The sequence below is a fragment of the Aethalodelphis obliquidens genome, unplaced genomic scaffold (genome assembly GCF_003676395.1).
Source record: "Aethalodelphis obliquidens isolate GAN/ISIS:26980383/991018 unplaced genomic scaffold, ASM367639v1 scaffold20, whole genome shotgun sequence".
Classification (NCBI taxonomy): domain Eukaryota; kingdom Metazoa; phylum Chordata; class Mammalia; order Artiodactyla; family Delphinidae; genus Aethalodelphis; species Aethalodelphis obliquidens.
In genome coordinates this window covers 6633914-6661890 of record NW_020837964.1, presented here as the reverse complement: position 1 = coordinate 6661890, position 27977 = coordinate 6633914, and the positions used below count along the sequence as shown (strand labels likewise).

The window sequence follows — 27977 nt, the reverse complement described above, 5'->3', positions numbered from 1 at the left end:
GCTCTGTGACCTGGAGCACATTACTTCACCTCTCTGGGCCCTTTCCCCATTCGTAAAATGAGGATAGTCACAACTACCTTGCCAATTGTGGTGAATTTTTAGTGAGTTAATTCATGCAGAGCATTTTGTTGAATTGCTAACATACAGAGAAAGCTGAATCAATGTAAGCTCTTATTAGTGGTAAGGGATTAAGATTGTGGGCTTGAGTCAGAGGATCTGAGTTCAGATGGTCACCGGTGGGTGTCCTTGGGTAAGTCACTTCACCTCTTGACACCCTAGCTTCCCCTTTATGTAGAGTAGGAGAAAACATTATCCCCTTTATCAGAATGTTGTGTGGATTAAATGAGTTAATGTACGAGTGATGAGGAGAACGCCTGGCACATAGTAACTGCTAAACGAACGGTAGTTTTTGTTGATAGTGGTCATAATGGTTTCAGTTAGCTATGGCTCTGTAACAAACTACCCCAAAACTTAGTGGCTTAAAACTGCACCCATTTGTTACGTTGCACGGTTCTGAGGCTGTTCCTCTGCTGGTTGCGCTGGCCTCACTCGCGTGGACGTTCCGAGATGGCCTCACTCGCGTGGTTGGCAGTTGGTGCTGGCTGTTGGCTGGGGGCTTCTGTTCTCCGTGTGGCCTCTCATCCTCCAGCAGGCCAGCCTGGATCCCTAATGTGGCAGTCTCAAAGAAACGTTCTGATGGGAACTTCCTTGGCAGTCCAGATGTTAAGACTCTGCGCTTCCGATGCAGGAGACACGGGTTTGATCTCTCGTCAGGGAACTAAGATCCCACATGCTGGGCAGCCAGAAGAAAAGAGAAGAAAAGAAAGAAAGAAATGTTCTCAGAGGCAGAAGCAGCAAGGTTTCTTGATGTCTGGGCTCTAGAACTTGCACAGTGTCACTTCTGTCTCATCCTGTTGGTCAGAGCAGGTCACGAGCCCGGCCCAGATTCAAGGTGAGGGATACCCCTCTTGGTGGGAGGAGGTGTGAGATGAAATGCACCCACTTGAGGGTCACTGTCTACTGCCTCGTCAAGGTACTTTATCAGTTGTATATTGTGTGACTACAGCTTCAGTAAGCACAGTTGGTCAAAGTGAAGTTCTCAAACTGCACCTGCCCTTCAGGAAAGACTGCAAATGTGAATGCAGCATTTCAGAGGGTAGGTGATAATTCTGTCACGTAACACATTTATTGAGTACTTTTGACACATGTGCCTGGTCGTGACACGTTGCCTGCTTGCACGGAGCATTTAGTCTAGTGTCCCTTCCTCTCTAGGGGAGGGAAAAAAGGATTAAGTGAATCTTTGGGGTTGAGAGCAAGACTGAAAGGAGAAGTCAGATTCTGGGAGGGAGGGGCACGATGGAGAGAGCTGGGGGTCATCTCCTCTCTGTTCCTTCCCACCATGTGACGTGGCTCAGTCACTTCCTCTCTGCGGGCCCAAGTGCCCTATCTGTCAAGTGAGGATTGCAGGACTTCGTAGGGCGGTCGTGAGAATTCAGTGAGCTGGTGTCTTAAGCTCTTAGAGTTTTTCTGACCACTTCCACCCTCTGTGCCTCGGTTTCCTCCCTGGTGAGGCCCTTTCTGGCTCCGGATCTGAGTTCAGTTGACTCCTAGCCTCCTGCCTCCCTGTCTGGCACACGTCCGCGTTATTCTCTCTCATTCCACCACGCCCTTCTCCTGGGGAGCTTTGCGCAGCTGGTGATCACTCCTTATTTCTGTGGGTTTTGCATTTGTGTCAGCCCTTGGAAGGGGGGCCGTGTTTGTCCTGCTCAGTGTTCCAGGGCACTGCCCAGTGACCAGCACATGCTGGGTACACTGTGCACATCATCTCAGTGGATGAATGCCATCCTTCCCCTGCCTAGCCTAGCGATACCCTTCAGCTGTAGTGAAATGCAGCTCTGGAGACCTGAGCTTCAGGAACCATCTGTCCAGCGAGGGCAGTGTTTCTGGAGGCCTCTGTGGTCTGGATGACAGCCAGGCCAGAGCCACCCATCCAAGCACAGCCTTCGTCAGATGTGGCAGGCCTGGTTGGCACTCGCAGGCAGAAGGAAATGGTTGGCGTAGTTTCCTTGAGGGTGCCCCTTGTCATGAGTTCCCATGGAAACGGAGGGCTGCCTACCTCATCAACTTGGCATAAGGGAGGAGGATGGAGGGGAGCATCATGGGAGCTGGTGGGTTTTTTTTTTTTTTTTTTTTTTTTTGTGGTACGCGGGCCTCTCACTGCTGTGGCCTCTCCCGTTACGGAGCATAGGCTCCGGACGCGCAGGCTCAGCGGTCATGGCTCACGGGCCCAGGCGCTCCGCGGCATGTGGGATCTTCCCGGACCAGGGCACGAACCCACGTCCCCTGCACCGGCAGGCGGACTCTCAACCACTGCGCCACCAGGGAAGCCCGTATCTGGTATTTTAAAAAAAACTTTAAAAAATGAACTTTATGGAGAGATAATTTACATGCAATGGAATGGTCCCATTTTAAGAATATGGTTAAGTGCATTTTGACACGTGTACGCATGTGTAACCACCACCCCTCCATCACCCCAGAAAGCTCCCTCGTGTACCTTTTGCAGTCAGCACCCGCCTGTTCACTCCTGCGCCAGGCACCTCCTGACCTGCTTTCTGCCTTTCTGGGCTTGTTTTGTGTGTATTAGAATTTCACTTAAATGGAATAGCACATACAGTATGTGCTATTTTGTGGTTGGCTTCTTTCACTCAGCGTGGTGTTCTTGAGGTTCATGTGTGTGGTTGCAGGTCCTAGTAGTCTGTTCTTTTCTACTGATGAGTGGTATTCCACCCACCCTTCTGATGGATGACCTTGGGCACCTCAGTTTCCCCTTCTGTAAAATGGGGGGAAAATATGGTCCACTTCGCTGGATTGCTGTGAGGATTTAATGAGTTCCTGTGAGTGATGAGAAGAATGCCTGGCACACGGCGAGTGCTAAATGATGGTGGTTGTTACTGAGAGTAGTAATAATGGTTTCAGTTATCTCTTGCTTATAACAAACTACCCCCAAAACTAAGTGACAGACATTGCAGGCGTTTTCAGTCCGGGGCTCCTTTGAATAACGTGAATGAATGAATAAAATAATAAGAAGGGCAGCCTCCGTGGCTGTTGCCTTTGTCGCAGGCTTGGACGCTGTGTATTTTGGCGACAGGCTCACGGGCAGACTCTGCCGCTTCTAACGTGGTTCGGTTTTGTTTGGAGGCGGGCCCTGGGGTCTCTGACCTGCTCGGAGCTGGCCCTGCTTCTTGCCCTGCGTCCTGCTCTGAGCCGGCGCTGGTCTTGCTGGGCAGACTCCCCAGCTTGCCTCACTTGAGCCTCAGGAAGTGGCCTCTGTAGAAAAAAATGTATAAGCAGCGGGTGGTGAGTTTGAGGCCGAGTAAGCAGATCACCGGAGCGTAAAGCCCCCAAATAGATCTTTCTCTGCTCAGTCTCCAAGCGAGTGGAGGCAGTGGCACATGCTTTGCATAATTTCCTACCCAAAAGGAAGGGGTTTTACTGTGAACAACTTTTCGGGACCAAAAGAAAAAAAAAATCTCAAAAAGATCCAAGTTTTTTCTCTGTAGCCCAGTGTGAGAGCCGGACAGGCCTGGATTTGAACCCCGGATGCACCATTTGCAGGCTGTGAGATCTTGGGCAAGTTCCCTAACCTCTCTGAGCCTCATTCTCCTCTGTGCTAACTGGCAAAGGTGAGACCAGACTCTCAAGTGTGTATGCAAAGCACCTTGCCCTGCGTTTGACACATGGTTGGCTGCTGCAAATAGGGAGTTGTTTTTGTTTTTTCTTTTTCATTTACCCTCTTTCCTTGTCCCAGAACTTGTGCCTCAGTGTCTGGAAATGTGGTAGGCATGAGGGGAAGGGGAAGCTTTGGCTTTCCTGGAAAGATACTTGCAAAGCTGTCTTTGAAGTAATACCGGGCTCCTCTGCAGATCACTGATAGGGAGAGTTGAAAGGTAGGGTGTGCATAATGGCCCCAAAGATGTCCACGTCCTAATACCCAGAACTTGTGGGTATATGTTCTCTTATGTGGCAGAAGGAACTTTGCAGATGGGATTAGGTTCAGGATCTTGAGAGGGGAGGCCATTCTGGATGGTCTGGATAGGTGGGTCCAGTGTGATCACGAAGATCCTTTCAAGTAAGAGGCAGGAGGGTCAGAGTTAATAGAGGCGATGACAGAAGCAGAGGTTGCAGAGATGTCCTTGGAAGCTGGAGGAAGGGGCCACGAGCCAGGGAGTGCAGACGGCCAGGCCACTGGATGCTGAAAACCATGTGGAAATGGGTTCTCCCTTAGAGCCTCCAGAAGGGACCATACCCTGCCCATACCTGGATAACCCAGCTTAGCCTTGTGAGACTGATTTTGACCTTGGAACTGAAAGAGAATAAATTTAGGTTGCTTTCAGCCACTAGATTTGTGGACTTTGTTACAGCAGCCAGCAGAGGCTTGCACAGCCTGCCAGGTTGATGTTGCTATGGTTCCGCAGGAGGTCACCTCCCGTGATGGCCCCTGTGCTCATTTTTCTGTTTTTACCCTTCTGGCTTGGATGGACTGTTTTGCCCAGGCCTTTGGGACGTGAGATACTCTGGCTTCCCTGGGGCCTGGCCTCGGCGCCTCAGTCTCTGTGGTCAGGCGGCCGCGAGCCCCCGTGGCTAGGGGAACTGCTGCACAAAGGCTTCCTCTCTCGAGCAGGAAGAGAAACGAGCCATGCGTTCTCGGGGCCAGGCTTCCTGTGTGCCGCCTTCGCCCACCGCTGTGTCAGGTTCCAGGTGGGGCGGGGACGGGACTCCGCTACCCGGTGTTCTCTGAGGCGAGCTCCTCTCTGTCTGGTGTGGGCTTGTATTTAATTTTTTTAAACGATTCTTTTATTGTGATGTGGCACTAAATGACCCCCGGAAATGTGAGACCACTGCCAGCCTCCGTGGAGAAGCAGGCCCTGGTGCTGAGTGGGACTGACTGCAGGGCTGGCCGTGCTTCTCTGTTGGGTGCGTCGTGGGCCTTCTTGCCGTGTTCCTCATGTGCCACATTTGTGAGGTGATGGGCCGTGGTAGGAGTTGGGCATTGAAGTTCAGTAGTACGTGTTGTAATGAAAGAACAGCACTGGGGCTGAGGCATAAAGCACACCCCATGGCGGGGGTCATCTCACTGGTTGCCATCTTGTGACCTCTAACCTTTGGGTCTGTTCCCAGGACACCCCCCTGTGTGGGTAGTGTGGTGGTCCCCAAAGATGTCCAGGTTCTAATCCCCAGAACCTGTGGATATGTGACCTGACATGGCAAAAGGGACTTTGCAGGTGTGAGTAGGTTAAGGGGCTTAAGATGGGAGATGATCCTGGATGGTCCAAGTGGGCCCGAGGACATCACGGGGTCTTTAAAAGATGGAAGAGGGAGGTCGAAGATCAGAGTCAGAGAGAGGCTGAAAGATTCTGGCTTTGAAGATGAAGGGTCCACAGGCAAGGGACGCAGGCGGCCTCTAGAAGCCAGAGAAGGCAAGGAAACAGATTCTCCCCAGAGCCTCCGGAAGAGGCAGCCCTGGTGAGACCCATCTTGGAATTCTGATCTGCGGAAATGTAGGATCATAAATTTGTATTGTTTTAAGCCTCTTAAGTTTGTGGTCATTTGTTAGAGCAGTAACAGGAAATGCATACGTTCCCAAATATGCATCTCCTTCCAAGATCTTTTAGATTGACCCATTTAGTAAAGATTTATTGAGCACCGACCATGTTCTAGACAGTCTGCTGGGCAATGAGGTGACCAAGCTGAATAAAGCAGAATCCCATCTCTCAGAGGTTCACAGTCTGCGGGGGAGATAGACAAGAGGTGATGATGCTACGACAGGGGTATGTGCAGGGTGCCGTTGTCGGGAAAGGTGTGGGACCAGACTGGGGGCCGCAGGAGGTTTCTCATAAAAGTCATTGGGAGGATCTCCGAACTTGGAGTAGGAACTCTAGAAATGTCCAGTTGCGTCTTGGTTATCCCTACTTGGACCTCTAGTAAGTCTTTTAAGCTGAAACTGTTTAAAATGGAACTTGTCACTAAAAAAAATGAAGGCCTTGCACTTCCCTGGTGGTCCAGTGGTTAAAACTCCAAGCTTCCAATGCAAGTGGTACGGGTTCGATCCTTGGTCGGGGAAGATCCCTTGTGCCACGTGGTCCAGCCAAAAAAAAAAAAAAAAAAAAAAAAAAAAAAAAAATTAAGGCCTCCTTGTTTAAAACCTACTCTTTGTTTCTCCACCTTGTTGAGAAGCTCACCACATCCACCCAGTGGCTCATGCCAGAAAACTGGAGTCCTCCTGACTCCACTCTCTCTCCTTCACCTTCGACACCAACCCTGCCCCCAAGGTCTGTGGGTTTTATCCCCACCTGGAGGTATGCTTCTCTCCTGCTAGATGCACAGCACTAGGATCCGGACTCAGAGACGGAGGGGAGGATTGAGAAAAACATCCAATGTAACCGGTTTCCTCATACAGGTAGTAGGAGGCCGTTAAGTGTCATGGCCAAAAGGGTGGATTCCAAAGATGGACTTCCCGGGTTCAAATCCCAGCTCTGCACTTAGCAGTGTGCTCCTGAGGTCCAGGTGCTTCACCTTGAGTGCCTCAGTCTCCTCACGGACGAAATGGGAATAAAAATAGTGCCTATGTCATGGGGATGTTTTAGAATTAAAGATGTTAAAATATGTGAAGGACTTAGAATGATATCCTGTATAAATGGTGGAGGTTGGTGGAGAAGCACTAAAAATCCTAACAGCAGCAGCCACTTTCCGTGTCCTCTGAAGGGTCTTAACAACCTCTGTCCTTGGTGCTTTATAAATCCTCCTTATAAAGCCTCCCCATTTTACAGATGGGGAAGCTGAGTCTCACAAACTAGCGCGACCTTCCTGAAGCCACTTAGTCGGAATGGCTCTGCCATGATTTTTTCCAGTATGTCTCTCAAGGTGGCCTGAGACAATTTTGAGCACCTCTTGGGTTTTTTGAAGGTTCTTCCTGTACCCACCTGGAAGTCTGGCTCTTACTGCTGGAGATGAGCAGAACCAGGCTCCTGCTTCCTCTGGACCAGGTGACTGAAGCCAGGGCACTTGGCCCCGAACTCCTCTCTCGGTTCAGCCTCCTCAGTCCCCTAAGGAATGGCTTCATGATCTATGGACTGTGTGTCACTGTGCTTGAGTGTCCTGAGGGTGCATTTCCCTGTGACCTTGTGCTGTAGTCAAGACTCACTGGGCGTTTTCCTGGGACCCCGTAGATGGGATGTGTGAGAAGGAGCCTAGTAAATTCATGTCTGCTGCAGTTATAGAGGGTCTCTGTTGTTCTGGGGCTCTGGCTACTTATGTACAGCATCAGTTAAGTTTTCAGGTCCAAAAACAGAACTTTGCACTTATTCCTTTAAAACTCTACCTCCTCTGTTCCAGGTGAAGGACCAGAAACTCATCTACTTGTAGGAGGCCAGGCAGGTGACCTAAATAAGAGAACTGGACAGGGTCCAGGGAATGAATGACAGCACACCTGGGCCGCAGAGTGGGTGAGATACGAGGGCGGGTGGGAACCGTTGTGGGTGGGGAGCCCGTGTGTGCCCGGTACGAGGTGAGCAGATCGTCGTACCCCACACTGTAGGCTCAGGGTCGACAGATCCGCAGCTGGAAACGTAGGTCGTTAATGCAAAATCGGCTCATTTTTAAAACGTGCTGACTCATTTAAACAAATAAGCAACACGATCTTGACCTAACCAAACACGTCTGCAGTCAGATGCAGTTCCCTGGCCAACGAGTGAAAGTCTGTTTTAGGCCGATGAGGGTGTTTGTGATTCTTATTGTTGCGTGGCACGTGGTGCCTCGTCCTTTGCTCGTTTCGGCCACAGTTGCAATCAGTGGGTCTGCAGGGTCCACAGAGGATCCTGGGAAGACATGCTTGTGTGACCTTAAGCAAGTTATAGAACTCCTCAGAGACTCTGCTGACCTTTATAGCAGCAGCCTTGCGAAGCCGCTGTGGTGGTTGAACTTGCAGTGTTTTTCAGAGCGTGAAAGGTGTGCTCCATCCAGGGTTTCAGTAAATGTGAATTTCTTTCCCGTCAATTTGCATTCCTTCTCTTTTCCAAATTTTGGAGTAAAATTTAAAAAAGAGCTGAGAAAGGCCGAGAACCCTGGGGTTTATCCCTAGAGACCTCTTTCCGGGGAGACACGGCACATCTCCCAGGCATCCTGACACCTAGCCCTCTGTCTGGGTTTCACGTTTGTTTGTGTTGGTCTTGTTCAGACTTGGCTCAGGTCTGGAGTTGCACCTGGCAGTCTGGCATAGAGGGAAGAGTGAGCGCCGCAAGAGAACGGGTTCCGAATCCTGGCAAATGCCAAGGTCCTGTAGCCAGAGAGCATTTGCTGTGTTTAAAAAAAAAAAAAAAAAAAGGCAAGGAGGGTAGGGTGCTGATGAGAAGCAGGGTGGCTGAGCTGTGCGCATGTGGTCATTATAGAGACTCTGCGGCATCGACCGTATGACTGTAAGCTTTTTTTATTTTTTTAGTTTGAAACAATACACATTAAATATTCAGTATAATGACTAATTATAAGACGAACTACCATGTAACCATCACTCAAATCCAGACCGAGAATGTTGCCAGCTCCCAGAAGCTTCTCCTGTATCCTCCCAGTCACCCCTCCTCCCTTACCAACCAGGCCTTCACTTTTCTTTATAGTTTGACCATCTATGTACACAGAGGGTTTTTTTTTTTTGCTTTTGTCACTGAATAATAGCTCAGGAAATTTCTCCAATTCAGTTGACACAGATAGTCTACTACGCCCTTTTTACTGATTGCATAATAACCCATGGTGTGGCTGAACCAAAGGTAAATCACCTATTCTGCCTTTACTATGTTTCCAGTTTTTTGTTTTGTCAGTTAGCCACTGTGAACATTGAGACAAAGGGGCCTCATTCTTGCTGTATTATTACAAAAGCATTACCTGCTTACTATAACAAACTCAAAGAATGTAAGTGAGGAAAAAAAATGTTCTGTCCTTCCTTCTCCCAAATCTTGAGGTAACCAGTGTTAACCGTCTAGTGTATTTCTTTTTACATCTTTCCTATGTATGTATATATCCATATGCACACTTATATACATAAGTTTACGTACAGTTTTTTAAGCAGAAATAGGACCACACGATGCACGTTGTTCTGCAGCTTGCCTTTTCTCTTTACTGTGCTCTGTGCAGCTGTCTCATCAGTACACGTGGGTCTGTTCCATTCTCTTTTGATGGCTGCCTGGTGTTCCAGACAGTGGCTGCGCTGTCGTTTCTTTAACCCAAGTTCCCTACTGGTGGACAGGAGGGCACTTCCAATCATCCAGAATAGAAATGCCCCTGGACCTGCATCTTTGTGCACCAGTGCTACTGTTGCTGCAGGGTGAGTTCCTAGAAGTGGAATTCCTGGGTGTGCACATTGAACATTTTAATAGATTGTGTCATATTATCTCACCAGCTGCATCCTGGTTTTAGAGGGAACACTGAATGAAGTCTCTGCTGTGAGTGTTGAATCTCTTAAAGATTTCTAGACTCAAAAATAGTCACAGCGTCACAGAATCTGGGTTTTAATGATGATCAGGCACGTGCTTTAGCTCTGCCCTGTCTTTTTCTGCTTCTGTGCTTTTCACTCATTCATGAACTTTTAATTATTTTAATAAATACATGTTTGAGTTTTTAAATTATGAAATATTTCAAACATAAAAAGCAGAGCATAGAAAATAATATAAACCGTACCTATGCACCATGACCCAGTTTCACCAGCTCTTAGCATTTTCTTCATTATATTTGCTAGAGATCTCTTTTTATTAAATGTTATAGACACGGCTATAAAGCCCTCTGTCAGTTCTCCCAGAAATAGCCATTTCGTGATGAAGATGTGCACCCTTCTCTCTCTCTCTTCTTTTTTTTTTTTTTTTTTTTGGCCGCATTGGGTCTTCGTTGCTGTGCACGGGCTTTCTCTAGTTGTGGTGAGCGGAGGCTACTCTTTGTTGCAGTGCACAGGCTTCTCATTGCAGTGGCTTCTCTTGTTGCGGAGCACGGGCTTCAGTAGTTGTGGTGTGTGGGCTCAGTAGTTGTGGCTTGCGGGCTCTAGAGCGCAGGCTCAGTAGCTGTGGCACACGGGCTCAGTTGCTGCGCAGCATGTAGGATCTTCCTGGACCAGGGATCAAACCCGTGTCCCCTGCATTTGGCAGGTGGATTCTTAACCACTGTGCCAGCGGGGAAGTCCCTACCCTTCTCTCTTATGTCTTACACTTTTCATACCCTGGGGTAGCTGGAATAACAGATACACATGACAGTTGGTTTGTGTCTTTTATTTATTTATTTTCTTTTTTAAAAATTTCTTTCTTTTATTTATTTACTTTTGGCTGTGTTGGTTCTTTGCTGCACGTGGGCTTTCTCTAGTTGCGTCGAGCGGGGGCTACTCTTCGTGCTGGTGTGTGGCCTTCTCATGGCGGTGGCTTCTCTTGTTGCAGAGCATGGGCTCTAGGACCATGGGTTTCAGTAGTTGTGGCACGTGGGCTCAGTAGTTGTGGCTCGCGGGCTGTAGAGCATAGGCTCAGTAGTTGTGGTGCACGGGCTTAGTTGCTCTGCGGCATGTGGGATCTCCCCGGACCAGGGCTCAAACCCGTGTCCCCTGCATTGGCAGGCTGATTAACCACTGTGCCACCAGGGAAGCCCCGGTTTGTGTCTTTTAAATAAAAAGTCGTTACCATTTGTATAAAATTTCAAACTTTTGCCACCTTTTCTGTGCTTAGCATTTCTTGAAACTAAGCTTTTAATTTTGGAATAATTTGGATATACAGAGGAGTTGCAGAGATGCAGAGTTCCCATGTGCCTTTCTCCTACGCTCCCATCTTATGTTACGTGATGAATTTGCCCAGACCAGGAAATTAACATCAGTGCATGGCTCTTAACTAAATTTCAGACATCATTTGGATTTTACCAGCTTTTCCATAGATGTTCTTTTTGTGTTCCAGGATCCGTCCAGAGCAGCGCGTTGCACTGGGTTGTTTTGATTTATTACTATGTGTAGGTCTATCTTTTTTAATTGGTGGAGAGGGATCCGTGGATGAGGAGAGCCAGTTTGCTCAGCTCCTCCAGTGATGGACGCGCACGTCGATCCTCTTTTCCTTCTGCAGGTGTGAGCTGCCCCACAGTCAGCCTGGGTGGGTGTTTCTCATGGGTGGATGGACTCTGAGAGGTGGAATCGCCTGGGGAAGGAGTGTGCGTTTCCAGTGGCATTGGTGATTGCCACGTCACTGTCCAGGGGCCTTGTTCTGCCTGTTGGCTGAGTCCCCCCTTGGCCAGGTACTGAATGCTGCAGATGCAGAAGTGAGAGGGGGACAGTTAGCCATTTAGTAGGTCTCAAAAAATCATGGCCAGAAGCCTCCTTGTTAGCAGTGCAGGGACTTCAAGAAGACCTACTGCTGTGTAACAAAGAATTGGACCGGTCTTTGTCCCTGGTTCCTGGGAAGGAGAATCGAAATCTTTGGAATTTCCCAAGTAAAATAAGTGTCCTTATTATGTAGAGCCGTTTGGATCACACCTGAGTTTATACTAATGAGATGAGATGACTCAGGATGGGGCTGGTCAACAAAAAGCCAGACTTGGGGTTGGGATGTTAAAACAGCCTGACCTCCAGTGAGAGAAGAGAGGAAGGGGGGTTGGAGACTGTGTTCAATCATGAGGTCTACGTTCAATCAATTATGTCCATGTAATGAAACCCCAGTTTGAAAAACTCCGGACACCAAAGCTTGTTGGCACTTCCTGGTTGGTGAACATGCCGATGTGCCAGGAGAGTGCTGAGCCCTGATTCCCCAAAGGGAAGGGATGGAAGCTCTGTGTTTAGGACCCTCATAAACCTTGCTGTACCTCTCTCTTCATCTGGCTCTTCCTGAGTTCTGTCTTTTATAGTGAAACTGTAATCATAAGTATATAAAAAAACATGGCACGTCCACCCACCAGGGGCACAGCACACTCCAGAGGACCCCAGAGGGATCCGGCTAGTGACGGTGGGTGACGGTGGACAGGGATGAGAAAGGTGCGGGGATGGGGCTCCAGGCAGGTGCAAAGGCCGTACAGGTGTGTGTGCCAGGCAGGAGGAATGACTGAAGGTACAGATGTGGAGCTGGTGTGATCAGAGTGTACAGGTGGGAGAGGTGAGATGGGCAGGCACTGGGGGCCATGGAGGCTCCAGGGAGCACATGCCGTGTGTCTGGGCAGCGTCCTTCTGTTCCTCACATCCAGGAGCTGAGGAATGACTGAAGGTACACATGTGGAGCTGGTGTGATCAGAGTGTACAGGTGGGAGAGGTGAGATGGGCAGGCACTGGGGGCCATGGAGGCTCCAGGGAGCACATGCCGTATGTCCGGGCAGCGCCCTTCTGTTCCTCACATCCAGGAGCTGAGCAGAATGCAGGACACATACGCACATTTCCCTCTTGGGAACACAGCATTGCACATTTCCCCTCGGGGCCTTTGTACTTGCTGTGTGCTCTTCTTGGAATATTCTTCCCCAGACATCTACATGGATCTGCCCTTGCTTCCTTCAAGCTTCAGTGTAGAGAGCACCTCCTCCGAGGAGGCCTCCCGCATCCCTCCTGCTACCCCAGCTTCTCCCGCACCCCGTCACCCACCAGGCCTCACTCTACTTTGTTTTGTTCTTTTTTTGGCTGGACCACACAGCATGTAGGATCCTAGTTCCCCAACCAGGGATCAGACCCTCGCCCCCTGCACTGGAAGCACGGAGTCTTAACCACTGCACTGCCAGAGAAGTCCCTGCTTTGGTTTAATTCTTATAGCACTTACCACCACCAGATATAATACATATTGATTTACCTGTCTGCCTCCTTAGAATAGAATTCCTTGAGGGCAGGGATTTGGTCCACTGGGCCAGGCCCGTGGACCCTCAGCGCCTCTGCCAGCTGGATGAGTGGTTGGGCATTACCCTCATCGTGATGACCTGTGGGTGACAGCAGTGAGCATTTAGCACCAGATCGTGTCCTGCGCACCTCTTTGATGTGAGCTGTCGACTCCTTAAATCCCCGCATCACCTCCGTGAGCCTGACCCTACTTAATGTGTCTCTATTTTGCAGGGGGAATGGGAGCTGGCAGGGTTGTGGGTGGAGTGACCGTGGGGCTGGGACTTAACCCTCTGCTGCCCCGAGCTCCAGTTGGGAGCACAGCCTGGCTCCCTGGCAAATACTGGGAAAGAGGAGGCACGCTGTGGGTTTCCGCCCCAGGCTGTGGAGTCAGACAATCGTTCATGCCCCCGCGCTGGACTCACATCCTCGTGCAGGGAGGTCTCGGGGTGGACCTGCCTGGACTGCAGTGCTTGGGGGACCCTCTTGCCCCAGTCCTGCCCTCTCTGAAAGGGAAGGAAGGCTCTCACCTTCTAGCTCGTTGTAACAGGAACTGCCACCCCCTACCCCGCAACCTTGGTTTGCAAAACTCTGAGCCTCGTGGGGAAATGAAGGGCTGGCTCGCTAACCACAGTACAAACTCATTTGCAAAGGCAAAGCAGGGGCCACAGGGCCCTTCTCTGCCCCCAGCAGAAGGGACCGACATCTGCAGGCTGCTGTCTTGCTGGAACTGGTCATGCCCCGCCGTTGGGCTTGGGAGCCTGGAGCCAGTTACCAGCTGCCGGCTTTCTAGTCTTCCAGCCTCAGTCTTCCCCTCTGTTAAATGGGAGTAATCATAATAATATTGTGGTGATCTGATGCTCAGATGAGGAGATGCACGCAGTGCCTGACGCATTGTGGATGCCGGGAGGCCATTAGCATCATTTCCATGGTGGTGATAGATGGTCAGCATCCTTCTCCCGGCCTCCGCTCCACATAGCAGCTGCTTTTTAGGAATACTCCTCAGGTTAAGCAGCAAGGAGATAAAGGCATATTTCCTGATGCATTCTTTCCTTTTCGAGCAGAATTTGCCATTTTAGTTAACCTTCTGTGAGCAGTCTGATACTGAGCTGACTGAGGGCATCGTGAGGGCCAGACCCCATTCCTGCAAAGCTGAAGAATGAGGCAGAGGCCGGCCCTCCTGCCTTGGGTCTGGTGGGGGAGACCGCGGGTGCCCAGTTAGCTGTAGGGGAGCATGACGGGAGCCGGCACAGGCGGTTGTTAGGCTCCCAGAGGTCCAGGCGTCCGCGCCTGTAACTAACTGTTTGAAGGCTTCTAGTGTGCCATGCTTTCCCGGGGCCTGGGGCCGGCGCCAGGGTTGTAGCGCTAAAGCAGAGGAACGAGTAATTACCGTAAGTGTGATGAGGACCCGGAAAGGGGAAGTTGAGAAGAGGAAGGAAAGCCCTCCCAGAAAGGGGGCATTTGAGCTGGGCCTTGAGCTGAGATGAAGGCTCTTTCCTGCTTCTGGGCTTCCGGAGAGTCTGCTCCTTCCCTGCCTGGAAGGCACTGTGTTGGGGGTTTAAGGACCCCACGAAGGCCCACGGACCCCAGGATGAAATCCCCCTTTAAAGGATGAGGGCTTTACTTCTCTGGAGGGCTTTCTAGGCCGGGAGGGCCGGGTGGGAATGACCAGTGTGTCGTGTGTTCACCGCAGGACTCTGGGGACGGCTTCTGAAGAGCAGGGCCTTCTTTTGCGGTCTGTCCTCGTCCCTCGGAGCCCTTTCCCTTGATCATGGCCCTGTCAGTCACGCCGAGGGTCCTGAGCCGTTTTTCTGGCCAGCACGGCCCAGTGCCTGCGGGAGAAGCCGGAGGGTGAAAAGCTATCTCTGCCTGTCTCATCCAGGGATTGACTTTGGCAGTGAGAGCCCCGAATACGCTTGGCATCTCCCTCCGCCCCCTGAGGCTTGGCTTCAAAGAGAGGAGCTACGTTTAGCCAGTATCTGTCCTGTTCACGCAAGGGTTTTCGGAGAGGCCCTGGGGGGAGCAGCCCGCTCGGAAGTAGAAGTGGGGAGGGGAGAGAGCCAGGCTCCCCGGTTTGGCGGGGCTCTCTCTCTACACCACCACCTACCACATCGCCACCCTGCTGCCTTTGGCATCGAGGCCTGGCCGGGTGGCCCTGAGGGAATGACTTCACCTTCCTGAGCTGAGCCTGGAAAATGGGGGTTTGTTCCCAAGGTTGGCAGAGGATTAAGGAGATGGTGAGGTCAGCTCTGGCACCTAATAAATATTTTGTAAGAAGGGTCTGGTCTGTTTTCCCTCCAACTCAGGTGTTTCTACCCTGGGCTTGACCTTGGCCGGGCTCCGTTTTCTGCTGGCGGAATTGGTTGTTGAGTCCGCCTGGGTGGGTGCTGGAGTGTGCCGGCTCTGGAGCTGGAGCAGCAGGGCTCGCACCCGGGTCACCCAGCCTGCCAGAGCCTGTTTACTCCTCTGCAAAGTGGGGGTGCTGATAACGGTGGCCGCTCACCCCTTAGGGCTGCAGGAGGCACCGCTGAGGTAATGGACACTGAATATTACACTTAGCTGGTGGTCGGTAAACTGTGAACTGTCAGAGTTGCTGCTGTCTGTGTAGGGCTTTCGGAGCCGGGACCCTTGCAAGGGTGCTCCTGAGAGGAAGAATCTAGCAGGACCCAGTTGGCCCAGGGTGAGGTCTGAGCAGCGGGGAGGTCTTTCTTCCCTGTATAGTGATTAAGAGCACAGGCTGGGAACCAGACTGCTGGGGTTCAAGTCCTGGCTCCACCAGTGTGGCCTTGGAAAGTCAGGCATCTCAGTCTCAGTGTCCCCATCTCTGGGACGCAGATGACGATCTCGGCTCGCATCAGAATCCCTGATATGTTGCCTGGCTGTACTAGATGTTTCTGTGAATGTGGCTTCCCTGCCCTTTTGCTCCTCTTTGGTTTCCTCTGAAGCCAAGAGGTTCCTGGTAGAAAGACGAGGACCAGCGTTTTCCATGGGAAGATTCAACATCAGTCAACCTCGAGAATTTTCTCTACACAAACCTGGTCAAAGTTGAGATAATTGTCTGTATTCTCAGAACCTTTCTTTTCCTGTGAAAAAATAACAAGAAAAGAACCATCAGACTCAAAGAATGAGTGTGTGTTTATGTGTAGTGCTGCTGGTTGGACTGAGGTCAGGCAGGGGGAAGATGGGACGAGAGGCTGTTCTCTTGTTACAAGGGGAACCCACGCTGTCCTTCTGCAGGTGCTGAGAACTCAGGCTCCTTGCGGACGTACATAGAAATTGCGTTTTTGGCTGCCGTCCTTGGCCTTTGCAGAATGAGTGGGGCCCCAAGCTAGGCCCCGCCGTGGGTCCCCTGCAGGCCACTTCCTCTGGGTTTCAGTGACTGACTTATCGGCCAGCCCCATGCGCATCTGTTTCTGGTCCGGCTAGAAATAGTATGGATTCCTGGTGGAGGGAGGAGCACAGGGCTGGCTCCTAGAATGGAGAATCAGCCTGTGGGGAGGGGTAAGGGATGCTGTCCCCAGTGTCCCCCAGGGGAGACCATGCTCGGGGCCCTGGCAAAGCACGATTTCCAGGCAGGGCCTCAGGGAGAATATCGGTTTGCTACTAGCATGGTTGGTTTCTTTCTTTCTTGATATTCTGTATTTCTTTTTTTTGTAAATTTGTTTATTTTTTATTCATTTATTTTTGGCTGCGTTGGGTCTTCGTTGCTGTGCACCGGCTTTCTCTAGTTGCGGCGAGCGGGCTTCTCACTGCGGTGGCTTCTCTTGTTGCGCAGCACGGGCTCTAGGCACGCGGGCTTCCGTAGTTGCAGGACGCCGGCCCAGTAGTTGTGGCTCACAGGCTCTAGAGCGCAGGCTCAGCAGTTGTGGCGCGCGGGCTTAGTTGCTCCGCGGCATGTGTCATCTTCCCGGACCAGGGCTTGAACCCGTGTCCCCTGCATTGGCAGGCGGATTCTTAATCACTGAGCCACCAGGGAAGCCCCATACTCTGTATTTTTAATTGAAAATTTCATTGAGATAATTGAAGATTCTTTTGAGATAAATGAAGATTCATTTTACAGGTGGACTGTGCTGTTTCCCCCAGTGGTAACATCTTGCAGAACCGTAGTGTGACATCACGGCCAGGACGCTCCACTGATTCAGTCCACTACCCGACTTACTCAGATTTCCCCAGTTGTCCTTATACTCTGTGTGTATCTGTTTGTTTTGTACGATTTTATCCCATGGGTAGGTCCCCGTATCCCCCGCCACAGTCAAGATATTGGAAGTTCCATCACCACCGAAATCCCTCTTAATAACCACGCCCACCTGCATTTCTAAAATTTTAACACGTCTCATTTTGAAAGGGATTTTTCTTTAATAAGATATAACAAACCTATGGTAAAAGGCAAGCGAGGTGAGCCTGAGCTCAAATTGACACATGTCCAGCTCTGTGGCCACTGTCCCCACGAGGTAACCACCGCTTTGCTTCTGTGTCCTTCTGTGAGTCTTACTATGGTGAACTCGGCCTCACGCCCTCTAACACGCCTGCTTTTGTCCTCTTACAACGCAGAAGCACATGAGGGTTTCCTTTTGGCATCAGCTGGTTTTAGGCAGAATTTAACATTGTCCTGTTTCCACTGACTGCGTTATTTTACAATTCCTATAATGTATGGTGGGCGGGACTGGTTTTCTTTTTACCGTAAGGCATAAACCCATTTTTTTAAAAAAATAAATCTATTTATTTATTTTTGGCTGTGTTGGGTCTTCGTTTCTGTGCGAGAGCTTTCTCCAGTTGAGGCGAGCGGGGGCCACTCTTCATCGCGGTGCGCGGGCCTCTCACTGTCGCGGCCTCTTCCGTTGTGGAGCACAGGCTCCAGACGCGCAGGCTCAGTAGTTGTGGCTCACGGGCTTAGTTGCTCCGCGGCATGTGGGATCTTCCCAGACCAGGGCTCGAACCCACGTCCCCTGATTGGCAGGCAGATTCCCAACCACTGCGCCACCAGGGAAGCCGCCCATAAACCCATTTTTAAAATACATCTGTTCAAGTGAAAAAGGTGAGTTGATTTAAAGATAAATATTAGACAAACAGTGCCAGCACCATGCAGGTACGGCTCACTTGACAAAGTTGATAATCAAATGACTGACATTTGAGAAAGTGTCAGAAGCACATATGACTCCAAAAAACCCCAAACCAAAAACTGGTTGATCCAGTGGGGGAAGTATCTATATATAGCCTTTGTACAACGAAGGCCTTCTGTGTAATTTTGATTCACAATACTGGTCTAAGGCAAAGCAAATTAAAATTTTAATAGGCTGGGCGTAAGGGAGTGAGTCCTTCCTTTAATGCCTTAATGATGTTTGAAATATCTGCACAATACCTGTTTTATATACCTAATACGTATTTTAAAATGGACTCTTTTTAACTTAAATTTGTAGAGAAGGAACTTTGATCTCACAGTTTAGAGGCTGCTAGATCTGTATTTTCCCAATTCCTATTAAAATACGTCACAATTAAGACATAAAAAAAAGGTAGCTACTCTTATTAAAGTCCTCTCCCATATCACACGCATGGGATGATTCTCATTTCATTTCCAGCAGGAGGGAGGAAACATGAAGTTTAAGTGACACTGAAACAATGCATATTTAAAGAATTATATTTGATGGTTATTTAGTGCTTGGGGTTTCAGCTGACCAGTTCATAAGACTCCTCTTTCTCTCATGTTCTCTTGAGTTTGGAAACAAGAACTGAAACACAGGTAACTCATAACTGGCTATGAGAAGGTTTGCTCTGTGTTTGAGCTGCCTTAAGAGTCTGGTTTAGAATTGACCTCTGGCCCCTGACCCCTGACCTGCTCACTCTGTCACTGGCACTGTTGGATGTCCACTCCATGTGGCAGGGAGTAGGGCAGGGCGTGTGGTTCTTGGGGGATGGATTGGACCAGAGCTGGACCAGGAGGCTGAGCTGGGCAAGCCCGGTTCCTTCTTCCAGACTCTGCTGTCCGAGAGCGTTCCCTGCTCCCATGGGGAGAGGGAGTCCCCGGAGGGAAGAGGAGGCCAGTCAGTTTCTCCAGGATCACTGAAAACTCTTAAACACCCATAAAACTGTCCTTCAGACATTTCTGCCTGGATACAGAGCATTCCAGGAACAGCTAAATAATTATTGGCGTGTTGTGATTCTGGAAAAGTCTCTGTGTGGAAGCATGAGGTGGCGTATTCTCCTCTGGCTGTCAGCACAGTCTCATCCATTGTTTCTTACATTTTCAACAAGGAAGATGAGAACGGCCCCCCTCACTTCCCATCTCTAGGCTTTAAAATGATTTTTAATGTTTTACCAAGTTCTTTTAGGTATGTCTACCTGTGGGAGGGATATTATTTCCCCATGTTACCTATAAGAAGGCAGAGGCTAGGCTAGAATAAAGAAACCTGTCCCAAGCTGCATAGCCGGGACAAGTAGAGTGGAACTTGAAGCCCGTGTCTTCTAGATTCTTTTAAAGTTGGGCCCTTTCTCCTCTCCCATGTTGAACCTCTTGTAACTGTGTTCTGTGGTGCATCTCAGTTTTTTTATCTGACTTCAAGGTCAGATGCTGCTGTGTATGTGAAATAACCCCACACCCTTGGTTTTGTAAAGCAGGGTCCTTCACTGAGACAGAGCAACACTGAGACAAAGTGAAACCACCAGCAGTGGTGAAGGTGTTATTGAAAGATGCTATGAAAGAACATTCATCCCAAGAGCTCAACTAACCCTGACTGTGAGACCTCTGGGGGCCACTGCAGTTTTTATTTAATGTAATTTCATCTTGTTTGCAGAGCAGCTCAGTGAAGGAGCTACTGTACCGCTGTGAGTGCAGATGAGGAAATTGCAGAGAGAAGGGAGGTGACTTGCCCAACCTTCCAGGCGTCTTTGGGGAGCAGAGCTGGGATTTGAACCAGGGTCTCTGGAGCCCGGGACTCCTTCCAGGGCTTTCTGCTCCCCCTTCACCAGGATAACTCTAGCCTTCAGAACTCAGCCAAGATGCATGCCCCCGAGAAGCCTTTCTTCTCCTTGCTGGGAAGAAGCCCCCGTGTAGACTTGATTTTGCTCCCTTGAGGTGTTTAGCGTGGTGGTGGGTTTACGTGCTTGTGTGCGGGTTCGGACAGGGTCTGTCCTCCCAGGCTCTGAGCTTCTGGGGACGGGGACCGTGCCTGTCGGCTTCATCCTTGGCACTCAGCGAGATGGTCACTACCTACCTGGTTGGTTGAATGACTGAAAGATGGAAAAAAGGAGGGCGGTGGGTATGTGCAGGAAGGTCCCCGAACCTTCTCTGTCTCTTCCCCTTGGGTACATCTGGAGCTTCCTTGAAGATACTTTGTTAAGCTTGTTGGGGGGTGGTGCCACTTGAGGTGGAGTAAGGAGATTGGGGAATAGGTCACGTGAGGATAGGAGGATGTTCCAGGCGTGCGGCGGGTCAGCAAGACGCGACCCAGAATCAAGAGTGGGAGGAGGAAGGAAACAGGAGTCGAAGAACAGGGGCATGGGGACAACCGACAGAGGGGGCAGAGAACCCCAAGTGTACATCTGTAGGTGATGGGTGGGGAGGGGTGGCCGGACCTGGGGAAGACCCGAGGTGATGCCGGGCAGCAGGGGGAGGTTTCAGAGACAAGGCTTTGCTTCTGTGGCTGTGTTATCTCACTTCTTCAAGCAGGAAGCATGGCTGCAGAGCCCGACTGCACGAGCACACTCGGCCCGAGCTCTGGCCACCAGAGCCGACTTGGAAAGTAAAGTCGGTCCTCTTACCGACTCTGTGCCCCTTGGCCAGAATTTCAGCCAGTGCAGATCAAGCTCCCGTTGCCACCGTTTGCGCATCCTCCTTCCCACCAGTAATCCCTATGGTCAGCAAATTGGTGGGAATCTCTTTTTTTAACGTTTTCTCATGCTTTTACACACATATGAGCACATGTACAAATACAGGCATCCCTCCTTAGCTGAGCCTAATGCATTCCTGAAAACACAGTAGAGAGCATCTTTCTTTGGATAGCAGTGTATTATGTCATATTACATGGATACAAGTGGTGGCACATTACCAACAGCTCGAAAAAACCCAACCGGTTTCCCCAGTATTGCTTGACACCCTTAATCACCTAGAAACCAGCCCATCAAATATTTCTGTAAGCATACGAAGCATTGACAGCAACAAATACCTAATGATTTGATGTTTTCATGAACTTATTACTCATACATATGATACTACACGGTATTGGTTCTGAATTTTGATTTTTTTCTGTCCTGTAACTACTTTGTAACTTGATAGAAATGACAATGAGATCTGTTAAAAATACTAAAGAGGTCACCTAAATTGGACTGTGGCTTGCCGGAAGTAGACACTAAGACTGAATAGGGTGGGCAGGACACGAGGTTTGCTGCGTGACGATTTTCAGCGTTAGAGCACTGGACATGTTCCTCTCTAATGCAGACAGATACACAGCAGTATTTCCACAGGTGCCTGCACCTGACCTTCCTGTAGCAGGTGTGTGATCTCTGTGGTGCATTTTAGGTAAAAAATGTTTGCGAGTTACAGTAAATATTAATATAGTGAGAATTTGAACAGCAACGGGCACCTGTATACAAGATGTGCACGCACACGTTTGTACATACATGTGGACCCACACACGCACAGATGCAGGCACGTAAATCTGGTGTCCTGTTTATGTAAGCTGTCGTGGAGCTTTTCTACATCACTACGTAAGAATCTGCCTCTTCAGTATCCACAACAGATAAGTTGAGAGATGGTGTTTTTCCTTAGGCCTTATACGAGTTCAGCTGTATTCCATTGCGTTAATAATTTAAAAAATAGTAGCTGACAGGCACTTAGAAGTTACTACATCTTCATTAGTTAAAATTACCAGACACTATTTTAATTGCCACGCACGCGTGCGTGCACGCGCACCTACGGACACACTTTCATTTAATCCTCAGAGAACACTGCGTGGGGAGACCATTGTCTCTCCTATTGCTCACATGAGGAAATGGAGGCAGGAAGAGGTGAAGTTACTGCCTGAAACCACCTGCTGGATTTGAACCCAGATGGACTGGTTCCAGAGTCTATCTGCTCCTCACCAGCCATGGGCTTGTCACGACCTGGGGGACCCCTGGAAAGCTGTGGATTTGCATCCCCGGCACTAGGGTTTTATTCCCAGCGGCAGGTCCGAAAGGTGGTTTGGGATTAACCCGGCTGGGTGCAGCCGGCCTTACGCTTCTTGCTGCTCCGCACCCCTGGTGTGGTGGGACCACCCTTCAGCAAGGAAGGTGCCCCCGTGTGATGCAAGATCAAGTACTGGGCATGCCAACAAAAATGCCCAAAGGGCCCTTGCAGACTCTGCCAGTTGTCAAATAGAAAACCACTTCCACTGGCCAGGGATTTCCTTCCTGACTTCCCGGGGCCCCTGGTAATCAAGGGGGTGGCCAGAGAGTGAGCACCTCTGTGTCTCTGGAGGTGGCCCCTGCTTGCCCAGAAGGCCTGGGAAGTAGTGGTGACAGCTTTGAAGGGCTCGGTGGTAGCTCACGCACAGCAAGTGACTGGCCACCTACATACGGGCACCATCGCTGGCCCGGGTTGGTGGCTGGTCAGCCGCGTGGCATGAAGGGGGCACGTCACCATTACACCTGCAGCCCTGAGGGTATAGTCGATAGAGGACCAATTTCCACTCCTACCAGAAACCTGAGATAACTGAAAACGGGTGTTCAAAAAGCAACCTGTATGTTCAGACAGAAACCTGTCTGCAGATGTTCATAGCTGTACTATTTACAATAACGAAAAGGTGGAAACAACCCAAATGTCCATCAGTGGGTAAATGGATAGACCAAATCCATACAGTGGAATGTTATCCATTCATAAAAATGAAGTACTGACACGTGCTACGACACGGAGGAACCTCAGAGATCTTCTGCCAAGTGAATTTAAAAGCGAGACACAAGAGACCACGTGTCGTATGCCTCTCTCTATATGAAACATCCAGAACAGGCAAGTCTCTATAGACTGAAAGTAGATGGGTGTTGTCCGGGGGCTGGTGTGGGCTGAGTGGGAAATGTGGAGGCTGAAGGGTATGGGTTTCTTCTTGGGGGGATGAAAATGTTCTAACATCGGTGCTGGTGGTGGTTGCACAAGTCTGTGAATATACTAAAAGTCATTGAATTGTACACTCATGTGGACGACCTGTACGGCATGTGGACCATACCTTAAAAAAGCTGCCACATTAAAAAGAGAGTGAGCGAGGAAGTGCACTGATACCTGTAATTCCAGGACCACCTGCTGATCCAGGATACCTCTGGGGCTACAGAAAGTACAGGGGCAGTAACATCTCGTCCCGTCTCCATGTAGGATCTCTCCTGGGGGAGCCCAGAGACGCTGTTCCCGCAACAGCTGGGACTTGTCCACATCTGCCACTGTTCTGCCTGAACTAGAGAGACATTGCAGCTTTGACCCCTCACACATCTGATCGCCGGGTTCCATGGGGGTAGCATAGAAACTACCAGTTCGATAACCTGATATAGCAGAGGATGCCGAGGCCTAACCCTGCTGCCATAGTAGTCACTGCTGCACATTAAAGGCCCATTGCCGTGAATGCTGCAACTCTTTGCCTGAGGCCTGGGGAGTTGCCCCCTAAAAGCAGCCCTCAACCAATAGCAGTTGGAGGTTGGGGGATAACACCCCAGCTCCCTCCCTCTCTTGGTGGGGCAAACTCTAAGGGGCTCCCAGATCCCCATGCAGCTCCCTGTGCCCCTGGGGTACCAGGATGATGACATAGCAGCCTCCTTATCAGCACCTTCCCTTCTCTGTCTCACTTCCCTGCTCCTCTGCTCGTGTTTCCTGGGATCAGCTCCTGGATAAACTGCATGTGCTCAGATCCTTGTCTCAGGGTCCGCTTCTGGGGGAGGCCAAGCTGAAGGAAACCCAATCCTGTGTTCCACGGCAGTCTGAATCTCTGCTCTGACCCAGGCTCTGACGTAGCTGGGTGTGAGGCTCCGGTCGTGAACAGGGCGGACACGACCCTTGTCCTCCTGGGGCTTAGAGGAGAGAGCAGACAGGCAGCCGACAAAGACACCTATGAATGCGGATAGTGCTGGTGAGGAACTCTGTGGCACAGATGTAAAAATGATGGGCTGGATCAGTGCAGGGAGGGGGAGAAGGAAGGCGGTGTTGAGAAGTCACTGAAATGAGAGCCGACATAGCCAGGAGGACCATGTATGGTGAGACTTGCTGACTGGAGCACGGTGGGAAGAGGGCTGCGCGTCCTAACGTGGCTTCTCAGCGTCGCCTGCTTGACCGTGAGAAGCAACGTAAGGGTTCAGATCCTGGCTCTTCCACTTGCTGGCTGGTGACCCTGGCCGAGGTACTTCACCTCTGCATGCCTGTTTCCTCATCTGTATAATGGGGACAGTCATGGGAGAGCAAGAGGACAGCCTCGCTGTTTCCAGGAGACTCACTTTCCTGGTGTGATCCAGGCTCCAGCGCCTCCTGTGACCACGCTGAAGCCCGTCCCCTGCTGGGACCACAGCCTAGCTTTATTCTCCTGCCTCATCTATTTCTGCAGTCCTTTGTCCTTTGAGCACCCTCCCGCCACCCCACCGCCCAATAAAAACCTCAAAAAGAATCCTTGCCTCAGGCTTGGCTTCCAGGGAACCGACCTGTGACATGTGCAGAGCATTAGCACTGTGCCTGGCATATAGGAAGTGCTCTGTAAGAGCGGTACATGATTATTATTATTGCCTTTATTTCTAGTCTCATGGGTGAAGCTAGTGTGTCTGTAAGACCTTTGGAGGTCAGGAGTGTGTACATCCAGGAGAGTGTCTGGCTGACAAAGTATGCTGAATAAATACTCTGCGTTTATGGATAGAAGGACTCAATATGTCAGTTCTTTGCAACTTGGTGTAGAGTCAACACAATCCCAGTCAATATCCCAGCAAGTTATTCTGTAGATATTGACAGTCTGACCCTAAAGTTTCTATGGAGAGGCAGAACACCCAGAATTGCCAGTGCAGCATTGAAGAAGAACCGAGTCAGAGGTGTCTGCTGCCCCACTCTGAGGCTTACTAGAAAGCCATAGTTATCAAGACAGTGAGGCGTTGGGGAAATAATAGACAATTAGATCAATGGAACAGAATAGAGAGAACAGAAATAGACCCACACACATCATCAACTGATCTTTGACAATGGGACAAAGGCAATCCAACGGAGAGAGCATAGTCTTATCAGTAGCATGATGAATAGGCCAGTACTTATCCCGGGACAGGAAAGGGGGAAGTGAACAGGATGACATCATGGAGGCAGCCAGTCCTGGCTGGCGAGGGTGGATGCCTGCGGCCCTTTCCTGGGACAGGGCTGGCCTCCAAAGGGTCCTTGCTTGCACTGAAGTGAAGGGCGGTGTAGGGCTGGTCAGGGCTGCTTGCATCATCAGAGTGGCTGTTTATATTTTAGTCTTTTCCCGTCTTTTCCCATGTTTCTTTCTCTCTGACTTTGTACGTTGCATGGTTGTGTCTCCCTCCCTCCCTCATCTGGATGGCTTGTCTTCTGTTCATATCTGGTTGTCTCTGCCCCTCTTTTACCCTGTCTGGTTGTTTCCATTTGTGTGTGTTCGTATCTGTGTGTGTCTGTCTCCCTCTGCCTCCCCCTCTGTCCCATCTCCAGTTCTGTCCCCGTCTGTGTCTCCATCTCTCTCTGTCCACTTCCTCTTTCAACAACTATTTATTGGGCCCCACTGTGTACCAGTTGCTCTGCTAGGGGTGGAGATACAGTGGTGAGAAAAGATGCACCATCTAGGGAAGGAGCCATGAATCCACGGTTCACACCACTAGGCACTTGGCGTCTTCAGTGCTGTGGGGAAGAGGGGCTTGGTGTGTGTAATAGCAGTAGTTGGAGGGTATTCTGTGCGTCTGACGGTGATTGAGCTGAAACTGGAAGGGAGAACGTGGAGCTAACTAGGCTAAAAGTGTCCCCAGCAGAGCCAGCGGTGGTGTCCTGTGGGGGAGTGAATGCAAGCTGCTGGCCAGAGTGGCTGGAGCACAGCAGTGAGGATGCACAGTTGATCCAGAAGGCGTCGGCAGGTCATCACATGGCCTTGGTTCTTAGTTATAATAGTACTGGGATGCCGTCAGCAAGCTTGAAGCCCAGGGGTGGCTGGAGCATGCCTGCATTTCATAGAAAAGACTATGGGGGTAGCTCCTGGCTACTTCGGTAGCACAAGCGAGAGGTGACAGTGGCTTGGATTATGGTGTCGGCCCTGGGAATGGGTAGAAGATAGATTCAAGAGGGATTTAGAAGGAATTGATGAGACTTGGTGATTGCCTGAAGACAGTGTTACATTATCTGAAACTTTTTTCTTTAGTTATGAACGCATCAAATTTTTATTATAATTTTGCTGTAAGGAAAAAAGCTCACAGTTGACCAATTCAGAAATTCCCTCTTAGAGATATTTTACGGGGAAAGAGAATGGTTAATCATTGTTAGACCAGCTAGGAAAAAAAAGTATTGCTTAAGGTCACTAGACTCTTAACTGGCAGTCAGCTGGGTTGGGTAAGTAACTGATTTCTGAGAACAAACATTAATACCTCAGATGTTCTCAGATAACTGCTGAAGCAGGTAAATCAGCAGTGCTGATTTAACCCCCCAGAAGGTTGTGAATCTGAGCGCGCACAAAGACTCTGTGTTTTGTTGTTAGTTTTTGAGGAATGAAGGACCCCCTTGACCCCACCCCCACCCCCATAACAGGACCACCCATAATTAAGTGGGTTTAAAAAATTTTTTTTTTAATTTATTTTTGGGCTGTGTTGGGTCTTCATTTCTGTGCGCGGGCTTTCTCTAGTTGCGGCGAGTGGGGGCTGCTCTTTGTTGCGGTGCGCAGGATTCCCATTACGGTGGCTTCTTTTGTTGTGGAGCACGGGCTCTAGGCGTGCAGGCTTCAGTAGTCGTGGCACGTGGGCTCAGTAGTTGTGGCTTGCGGGCTCTAGAGCGCAGGCTCAGTAGTTGTGGCACATGGGCTCAGTAGTTGTGGCTTGCGGGCTCTAGAGCGCAGGCTCAGTAGTTGTGGCACATGGGTTTAGTTGCTCCGTGACATGTGGGATCTTCCCGGACCAGGGCTCGAACCCGTGTCCCCCGCATTGGCAGGCGGATTCTTAACCACTGCACCAGGGAAGTCCCTTGATAAGTGTTTTAAAAGACATTTTAGTTTGAAATAATTTTAGACTCATGATGACATTACAAAAATAATACAGAGTTTCTGTGTACCATTCATCCAATTTCCCCCTGTGATAACATCTTTCATAACCATAGTTGTCAAGCCCAGGAAATGGACACTGGTATAATGTTATTAAATTACAGACCTTAATTAGTTTTTTAAAATTTATTTTTTATTCAATAATAGTTGAATTACAGTATTGTGTTCATTACTGCTGAACAGCAAAATGACTGAGTTATACATATGTATACATTCTTTTTCATATTCTTTTCCATTGTGGTTTATCACAGGATACTGAATATAGTTCCCTGTGCTATACAGTAGAACATTGTTGTTTATCCATTCTACATATACCAGTTTGTATCTGCTAATCCCCAACTCCCCGTCCAACCCTTTCCCACCCACCTCCCCCTTGGCAACCACCAGTCTATCCTCTATGTCCCTGATTCTGTTTCTTTTTTGTAGATAGTTTCATTTGTGTCATAGTTTAGATTCCACATATAAGTGATATCATGTGGTATTTGTCTTTCTCTTTCTGACTTATTTCTCCAAGTGTGATCATCTCTAGTTGCATCCATGTTGCTGCATATGGCGTTATTTTGTTCTTTTTTATGGCTGAGTAGTCAGACCTTAATTAGTTTTCACCATTTTTTATGTGGACTCAACTTTTGTTTGTTTTTGTTTTGGTGTATAGTTTCAAGGAATTTTATCACATGTTTAGACTTGTGTAGCTACCACCACACACAGGGTACAGAGCAAATGCTGTTTATTTAAAGTCTTTTCACTTCACTTCATGATTCTTGTCCCCCAAACTGTTTTCAGTCTAGCTAGATCCATGGTAAGAAAGTGAAAAGCCTTCGGTTCGGGCTTCCCTGGTGGCGCAGCGGTTAAGAATCCACCTGCCAATGCAGGGGACACGGGTTTGAGCCCTGGTCCGG

The 27977-nt window shown here is 49.7% G+C and overlaps 1 protein-coding gene and 1 long non-coding RNA gene across 5 annotated transcripts in view; both read left to right on the top strand.

The window, feature by feature from the left end:
* PLCG2 (phospholipase C gamma 2) overlaps positions 1 to 27977 on the top strand; it is a 184308-nt gene that overhangs the window by 70519 nt on the left and 85812 nt on the right. The window contains exon 1 of one of the 4 annotated variants that reach the window (XM_027119168.1): positions 16647 to 16651. The exons of the other annotated variants lie outside the window; for them this stretch is intronic. The gene's annotated coding sequence lies outside the window, so the exon portion shown is untranslated. Of the gene's footprint in view, positions 1 to 16646; positions 16652 to 27977 lie in introns of those variants that run through there. 4 annotated transcript variants of the gene reach the window in all.
* Positions 219 to 27911, top strand: LOC113627025 (uncharacterized). The gene is made up of 4 exons (XR_003435397.1): positions 219 to 229; positions 11214 to 11218; positions 13658 to 13668; positions 27593 to 27911. It is a non-coding gene; the product is annotated as an uncharacterized LOC113627025 (long non-coding RNA).